The following is a 9,373-nucleotide window of genomic DNA, read 5'->3' on the forward strand; positions in this document are numbered from 1 at the left end:
AAACATGTGAGCAAAGTGATTGACCAAGTCAAAAAATGATTTATATTCTTTTAATGATAATAAAACTAGATTACAAAGAAATTGGGTTTTCATTAGGGCAGAAAACCCTAACAAACTCCCACTTGCACTAATTGAAACTAATGCCTTAATTCTACCAATCACATTTTCTTGATATGCTTATCAAATGTAGCTTCTGGTAGTGTCTTTGTAAACGGATCCGCAAGATTGTCTTCAGATGCAATCTTCATAACCTTCACATCTCCCCTGGCCACATATTCTCGAATTATGTGATACTTCCTTTCTATATGCTTACTCCTCTTGTGACTACGAGGTTCTTCCGAGTTGGCTATCGCTCCTGTATTGTCACAAAACAACACAAGTGGTTTATCCATTTCTGGATTAACACCATGATCTGAATACAACTTCTTTAGCCAGACTATTTCCTTAGCTGCTTCTGACGCGGCTATGTACTCATCCTCCATGGTGGAATCCGAGATTGCAGACTGCTTTACGCTTCTCCATATCACAGCTCCGCCCCCAAGAATAAACATTATTCTAGAAGTAGACTTCCTGTCATTGACATCAGTCTGAAAATTTGAATCGGTGTAGCCTATAGGGTTCAGAACACCACCCTTGTAGACTAACATATAATCCCTAGTCCGTCTTAAATACTTCGGGATATGCTTAACTGTTATCTAATGTTCCGGTCATGGGTTTGACTGATACCTGCTCACTACTCCCACTGCATAGCAGATATCTGGTCTAGTACACAACATGACATACATCAGACTTCCAACTACAGATGCATAAGGAACTTTTCTCATTGCATCTTTCTCTTAGGAGTCTGGGGAGATTGCTTCTTTGAAAGATGAATTCCATGGCAGAACGATAAACGTCCTTTCTTGGAATTTGTCATTGAGAATCATTCAAGCACTGTATCTATGTAAGTTGCTTGAGATAGAGCAAAGAGTTTATTCTTTCTATCCTTAATGATCTGGATACCTAGAACATAACTTGCTTGACTCAAATCTTTCATCTGGAATTGAGTGCTCAGACAATTCTTCACATCTGATAATTTCTTAACATTGTTTCCAATGAGTAAGATATCATCTACATAAAGAACCAGGAATACCACCATTTGGTTTGCCTTCAGTTGGTAAACACAAGACTAATCAATATTTTGTTCAAAGCCATAGGTTTTGATTATTACATCAAACCTAAGGTTCCAGGAATGAGAAGCTTGCTTAAGTCCATAGATGGACCTATTCAACTTGCAAACTTTTCCTTCTTCTCCAGCTACTTGAAATCCTTATGGCTGATCCATATAAATCACTTCGTCAAGCTTTCTATTAAGAAAAGTTTTCTTGACATCCATTTGCCAAATCTCATAGTCGAGAGCGGTTGCTATAGATAGGAGGATGCGAATGGACTTAAGCATGGCTACCGGACTAAAAGTTTCCTCATAGTCCACGCTTTCTCTTTGGGTATAACCCTTTGCCACTAATCGAGCTTTATAAGTCTCGATATTTCCATCAACACCTCATTTCTTCTTGTAGATCCACTTGCACCCAATGGCTCTAAAGTCACTAGGTGCTTCCACAAGATCCCAGACGAAATTTTAGTACATGGACTCCATTTCCTGTTTCATGGCTTCGAGCCATAGTTCCTTTTCAGGGCTAGCCATTGCCTGTTTGAAAGACAATGGATCATCGTCACCAGTGTCACCAACAACCATATTGGTTTCACCATCCAAACCATAGCGAACTCAGTTCCTAGAAACCCTCCCACTACGACGAGGCTCCGTGACTGTTTGCTCAGGAACAGTGGTACTTTCTTCATTTAAATCGACTTGCGTCAGTTGGACATGAAGAGTGGGAATTTCATCATCAACTCGCGTTGATGACGATGGAACATTGGTTGGATTCAATTCTTTAACCATCTCCACTAAAACTACTTTGTTGCGTGGTTTGAAGTTTTGGACATAGTCATTTTCCAGAAAAGTAGCATTCGTAGAAGTAAACACTTTCTTTTCTGAATGACTATAGAAAAATGCACCCCGAGTACCTTTAGGATAGCCAACAAATGTGCAAACTTCAGTTCGCGATTCTAGCTTTCCTTCTTTTTTCCTCAGGACGTGGGCGTGACACCCCCAGATTCTATAATGGTGTAAACTAGGTTCACGACCATTCCAGCGTTCTAAAGGTGTTTTGGTGATTGATTTAGACGGCACAACATTGAGAATGTCGTTCACGGTTTCAATTGCATGTCCCCAGAATGAAGTTGGTAGAGTTGAGTAACTAAGCATGCATCAAACCATTTCCAATAAAGTTCTGTTCCAATGTTCCACTACACCATTTTCTTGCGGAGTACCTGGGACAGTAAGTTGTGATAAAATCCCAAGTTCAGTTAAATGATCTTGGAACTGCATATCCAAATATTTTCCACCCCTATCAGATCGCAAGATCTTTAACATTTTACCTAATTGGTTCTGATCCATCGCTAGGAATTCCTGAAACTTTGAAAATGTTTCTAATTTCCTATGCATTAGGAAAAGACATGACTATCTAGAGTAATCGTCAATGAAAATGACGAAATACTCAAAACCAAAGCTGGCTTGTACATTCAAAGGTCCACAAACATCTGAATGCACAAGTCCAAGTGGTTCTTTGGCCCTATCACCCTTTGCAGAGAATGGACGCTTGGTCAGTTTGCCTTCTAGACAAGATTCACAGACAGGTAATTCACCTAAGGTGAGTTCCCTCAAAGGTCCGTCCTTTGTAAGTCTTTGAATCCTATCATATCCAATGTGACCTAGTCTCAAGTGTCATAAATACGTCATATTATCGTTATCTGTCTTTTTACGTTTATTGGTCCTAGGTTTAGCTACTTTGAATAAATCATTGTTAAGAGCGAGGGGTTCGTTAGGTCACAGAATATAAATCCCATTTTCCAAACATGCAATACACAATTGTGATCCGTTGAAGGAAATAGATATATTAGAACTTGTGAAAGTCATAACAAATTGTTCAAATTTCCAAGGAAACTGAAATTAAATTTCTATTAAAATCCGGAATAAAAAATACGTCATTTAAAATTAAGTATTTATTTCTGAACTTCAAATGAGCAATTCCTCTAGCTTGGACCGCAACGAACGCTCCGTTCCCAACTCTAAGCTTTAAGCCGCCTTCATCCACTTCCTCCCACAATTCAAGAAGCTTTGTTTTTTGTTGCTAGAAACATGGGGCAATCTTGTTTCCAATGCCCCTTCTCTTTGCAATGAAAGCACTTGTCTTTATGTTTCTTGTTTTTCTTGTTTATCCCCTTAGGTGTCTGTGCACTTGTCTTTGCAGCCTTTGCAAGCTTGGGGTTGTTGTTTTGTCCACCTTTTCTCTTGTTTCCAGCTTTTGAAGACGAAGCTTGGTTAGCTTCAGCCTTAGCTGGATCAGCAGCTACAACAGTTGTCTTATTTTCTCCCCCTTTACTAGGTCCACCCATGATAGGCTCAAAAATCTGAAGCTCGTTCATGAGCTGCATCAGACCATAGTTGAGTTGATCATGAACGTGCGTACATGGTTCCATCCAAGCATTTACGGTGCCATCACGAACGTGCGGAGACGGTGCTATCCAAGCACTTATGGTGCCATCAAGAACGTGCAGAGACAGTGCTCGTTCTGGGGATTCCTCAGTCATGATGAATTCGGAGTTCTCACCAATCAACTCTATGTTTATATTTTGCTTCCATTTAAGGAAGTTTTCTCTAATGAACTTCTCCATCAAAAGTTAAAGGATGGGAGTAGACACATCCATACTTAAAAACTACCCATTATCAATAAAATAGAAATCAATTACATTTGCTTAATAAAACTCCTATTCACACTAATTTCAAGAAATAACACAACATATATAAAAAATATGTAAGATATGAGAAAAAAATACCAAAATAACCATATCTATATTTCTTTAGGTTTTTAACTAATCTATGATACCCTTGTCCCGGTTGGCGAGAGTCAAATATACCACTAGTTAAATAAAGTTGTAAACTCATTTAATAATGTACACCACTATTAATAACCTACTATTCAACCAAAATAAGAAAACAAAATCTCTTATTTTATGAGCTAGACTCACAGTTTCGATAATCATAGATTTAGTCCTAGTAGTCACCGTAGGAATGAGTCCAGTAGAATTTGACCTATAATTATCTGTCTTTCGAAATCTAACATTGTCAAAATAACTAAAGAACATCTTTCGTAGGGGGACGAATCAAAGCGCCTCAAGGCCCCATTAAGCTATTGACTATGTTAAACCAATGGTGGATATCGAATATAATTCTTAAAATAAGTTCATTATAAAATTAAAAATTAATATTTTTATTATTTATTTTTAGAAAATTAATGACTATGGTTTTCCAAAAAAATTAAACAAATTAAATTTTTTATTAAAATCAAAGTCCTATAACCTCCTATTAATTCTAAAGAGTCACTTTGAAACAAATTCAATTAATTTAGAATTAATTTGTTGCTAATCAATATTTAGGTTTAACTAATATAATGAACATATACAATTAAGTCCAACTCAGGTAAATGGGCCTTAACAATTGGGCTTGTATGGGGGAGGGCTGAGTCCAGTATGCCGTTCCCACTACAAATGCCCCCATACTTTCATACAAGGTCCAAAAGAGAGGAATTTAAACCTTCATTTTATTAATTGTTATTAATTGATTAGGCTCACTATAGTCATGCAAAACAAATGGGCATTCACAAGTGGAGTCACCCACAAAAGAGAAATTTAAACTTTACATTTTCTAATGAGCCCAAATAAAACCTATCATTTTATGAATATTTTATTTGGAAAAATCCATATATCTAACAAACATATGGGCCACTATATGCATCTAAGCCCAATTGCAAAACTACCACATATAGTGCAAACAGACATATTATAATTGGATGAGCCTAATCATGTTACTAGATGAGCAATTCTATGAATTTATGCAAAAATACCACAATTTATTTCATTTGCAAAAATACCACAATTAATTATCTAGAATTTATCAAAAAATTCGAATTAATTAAATTTTTACAAAAATAAGTCAATTTCAATGAAATTTATAAACAATTAACAATAGTTAATTTCATTTCATTTATCAACAATCAACTTGGTTTAGGTTAATATGAAAAAAATATATTAATTTAATTTAAATAGGATTTATCAACAATTAACCAAAGTTAATTTAAATCCAATTTATTAAAAAAATATTTAATAAATTAGTTGAAAAAAATGATATTTTTCAAAATTTAACCAATTTTAAACTTTAAAATCAATATCTTAACTGTTTTTCAAAAAATATCTTGTGTTGTTACAACTATAATTGTTTAACGCCCAAACGTGACTTCCACTTAGCGATGGTTGTAGTATAGATCGGGCGGTCGATTCCACAAGGAGGCAAAGAAATTAAATTAATCAATAAATAAAGTTAGAGAATAAATAATGTGAGGAAAATAGAAAGAGTGATATTTTTTTGTTGTTTTTGAGATTTAAAGATTAGAAATAAAGATAGATTAAAATGTGATGTAACAATAGGTAACAAGTAGGAAGGATCAAGAATCACCAATATGTATACTCATTTATTTGGATCTTTGATTCACAAAAATTACACAAATGGATAGTTCACATCCCAACTATTCATTTGGAAGATTTAACATTAAAACACAAATATATTTTACAAAAATGTATTCAAGTGATTATTATTCTTTACCATGGAAAGATGAGATAAATCTTATGAGAAATCTAAAAATGACATTATACCATTGGCAATAATGCAATAAAAGATTGGACATAAAACCTAACACAAATATTACTTTTACTATTTATAAAATACATAGAAAGAGCATGACTAATTCTATATAGATTTTAGCAAAAGTACATATATATGAGTGAGATGGAGAAAATGATAAAGATATTATCTATATTATTTTCACTAATTTGATAATGCATAGAAAGTACATGACAAAATCTATATACTATTAGTAAACATAAATATAGATAATAAGATAAAGAAGTAGAGATGAAAGAAAATAAATCACTAAAATATATAAACTTTAAGTACATGGTGAATCAAAAATACCAAACAAAGTCATAGTGCATATAGGATCATCCTAACCTTCCCAAGAAGGTTAACCTATTATGCTAGACATTCTCATGAAATTCTAGAGAGAAAATATGAGAGATGAGACTAAAATTTGGTAGAGTTTTGCTACCTAAAAATTACATAGAAAATGTGAAGAAAGTGTCCCTATTTATAGATGGAGAAAAGGACTAAAAAGAAATTAAACAACAATTTGGGGTTTACAAAATAAATCTGAAATATTAATAATAAAATATGATTTTGAAAAATCAAATCTTATTATAAATATTAACCTAGTTATTTTGGTGTATGGTCAAAATGCCATTTTTCAAAAACACCAAAAAAGATGAGCTTTAAAGCTCAAAGTGGTAATTTGCAAGGCCCAAAGTGCATCAAAAGTTTTGCTAGAAAGTGGCTGGTGCAGCTGGTCCATTGACCCTCCCCCAGCCAATGGGAGTGCGCCACGTAGGCACTGGCTGGGAGGAGCTTCATATATGCTTCAGCTAAATTGGGCCTTGCTTGGTCTGTTGGGGCGTTGAAAGGAGCAAGGCTGTTGAGGAGGTCTGGCTTTGGAGCTGCTGAAGGGCACTTGGAAATGGGCCTTTGAATGGCTGCTGGACCGTTGCAAGTGTTGGGAAGTTGGTCAATGATATTGATGCTTTGTTGAGGTAGAGATGGTCACGTGGTAAGTTGCTGAAGGAATATGAATTGATGGGCATTGCTAAAGATGGGAATTGATGGGCATTGCTACGTGGCGCATGTGGACTGGCTGGCAGGAGTGATGTTGGGACACGTGGCGCGAGGACAAGGCGCCACATGGCGCTGGGCTGGGCTTGCAACAGGCCAAGTTGGAGAAAAAGGCCAGCGGGCCTGGGCTTTCGTTTGGGCCTCAAGTTACAAAAATACCAACTTTTCATCATTTCTTCAGTTTTATTTATTTATTTCTTCTTTCTTTTTCTCTATGCCAAAATGCACTTTAATTCCTACAAAACAACAATAAATTAAATTCTAATCAAATATTTTCATTTATAAAATAAATCATATTAATTCTATGAAAATATTAATTAAAACTTAATTTATTTTGACAATTAAAATCAACAAATGTGCATTTTTCACCACTAATCAATAATCAAATATTTTAACCATTTATAAAAATATATATTAATAGTTATAACAACCCTAAAATATCTTAAAACAGTTAAACAAATTCAAATATCCATAAAAATATCTAACTAACAAATTTCAAATAATTTAAATATTAAAAACTATAGAATAAACTCATATTTATATTTTCAAATAAAGATTTAATAAAAATATCAAGTATTTAAAAGAAAATATCTTAAATATCTGATATCTTAATTCTAATTTTTTAATATATTAAAATATTTAAAATTAAGTTGTTAGTCTATTTTTAAATTTGAATTTGATTCTTTGTAGAAAATATCTAATTATTTAAATCTCAACTAACAAAAATATCTTATTTTAAAAAATAATTTTAAATGATAAAACAAATCTGATATTTTTTGCTTTAATTATAAATAATCAATTTTCACAATTTTTATTTTCTTTAATTTAAAAAAATATATATTATTTTTCGGATGAATAGTATCGTGCGCGCGGGGCGTGTGCAGTGTGCGTGCACGTATGGGCAGCCAAGCCAAAAAAATTCGTAATTTTTTTTTTTGTGCAATTTTTCAAACCAAAACCATTTTCTAATTAATTTTTAACATGTTTTACACAAAATAAAGCATATATAAAAATTAATGGCATAGAAAACACAACAAAACAACCTAAAAATTGCTATTAATCACATAAAATCAATATGCTTCATAAAAACATGAAAAACCATCCAATTATTCAAACACATCAAATAATCCAATTTTTAACATGTTCATACATGAAAATAAATATTACCAAATGCTATGAGGCCAGTTGTTAGGAAAATTTATATAAGATCTTTATTTATTTTCATGTGGATCTAATATTAAACAAATTAATATGAGATAACCTAGAACATGTTTCTAAAATTGAATTAAAAAAGAATGATAAGAATACTTACATTATACGCATCAGAATAAATGAGTCATTCCTTCAGTTTCTCTAATCCTTGTATCCTTTCGGTCGCAGAGTATTACCAAGAAACTGAACCGATCTTCAATTTTCTTCACAGTCTTCCAAAATATCTTTAGAATCACCTAGACTAGAGTGGGCAATTATCAACACATGAGATAGATACATAGAGAAGAAGAGAAAATAACAATAAGGATTAGAAAAAGACTTATGTTTAGAGAGAATCTAAAACATATTAGAAAACCAGTGTCTGTCGTCTGAAATCTAACTTATGTTTTCAACTCTCTCTTAACATTCCTTTTATAGACTCATTTATGTCATTTATTTAATTAAAAAATCAATAAAATAATAGTCAATTAACAGCCCTAGGTCGAAATTATCATAGGCTTTAGGCCTGTGAAATTTCTCATTTGATTATAAGCCCATTGGACTTAAAATCAAGGCATGTATTATTTTCTATTGATTTAATTAATTAAATAATTATTTAAATCCTTTATAAAATTAATTATTTATAATTTGAACCTTGATTTAAACTTATTTATTAATTTAGACACAAATTTATCTTAATTAATAAATCTACTATAATTTATCTTTTCTTCTCAATATTACATAACTCTGTGAAACTATCCAAAATTGACCTGGACAACTTTGATAATTTTAATTGATAATTAAATAAATTAATTGAGACTATCTAGATGATTTTATACAAAGTATACTGGGGACCATGGACCTATGAAATCAAGCTCCAATAAGTTATCATAAATCTAACAAATAAATTTACTAACTTATTAATTCCTCGTGACTCCACTAAAGACTCGGAATTGCACTCTTGAATTCATAGAACGCTCTATAACAAATATAGATACGTTATTAATTATCCATTGTTACAACCATAATTATCACTCAATCCTCTATAGACGGTCTACAATGAGATGAGACTAAAATACCGTTTTACCACTCATTGTATTTTATTCTTAAAACACTTAGTTCCTTGTAAATGATATTTCAGTAAACTAATATTAATTATTGAAATGAGATCTCTATCATTTAACACTTTGAACCAAACTAAAAGGAAACCATTGTTTTACTTCTTCATCAGAGCTATATATGTTCATATCTATGATTAACACTCCCCTCAATTATACTACCGAGTTCCCAAGATGTAAGTATGGGCTA

Source organism: Humulus lupulus, chromosome 1 (genome assembly GCF_963169125.1).
Source record: "Humulus lupulus chromosome 1, drHumLupu1.1, whole genome shotgun sequence".
Lineage (NCBI taxonomy): Eukaryota > Viridiplantae > Streptophyta > Magnoliopsida > Rosales > Cannabaceae > Humulus > Humulus lupulus.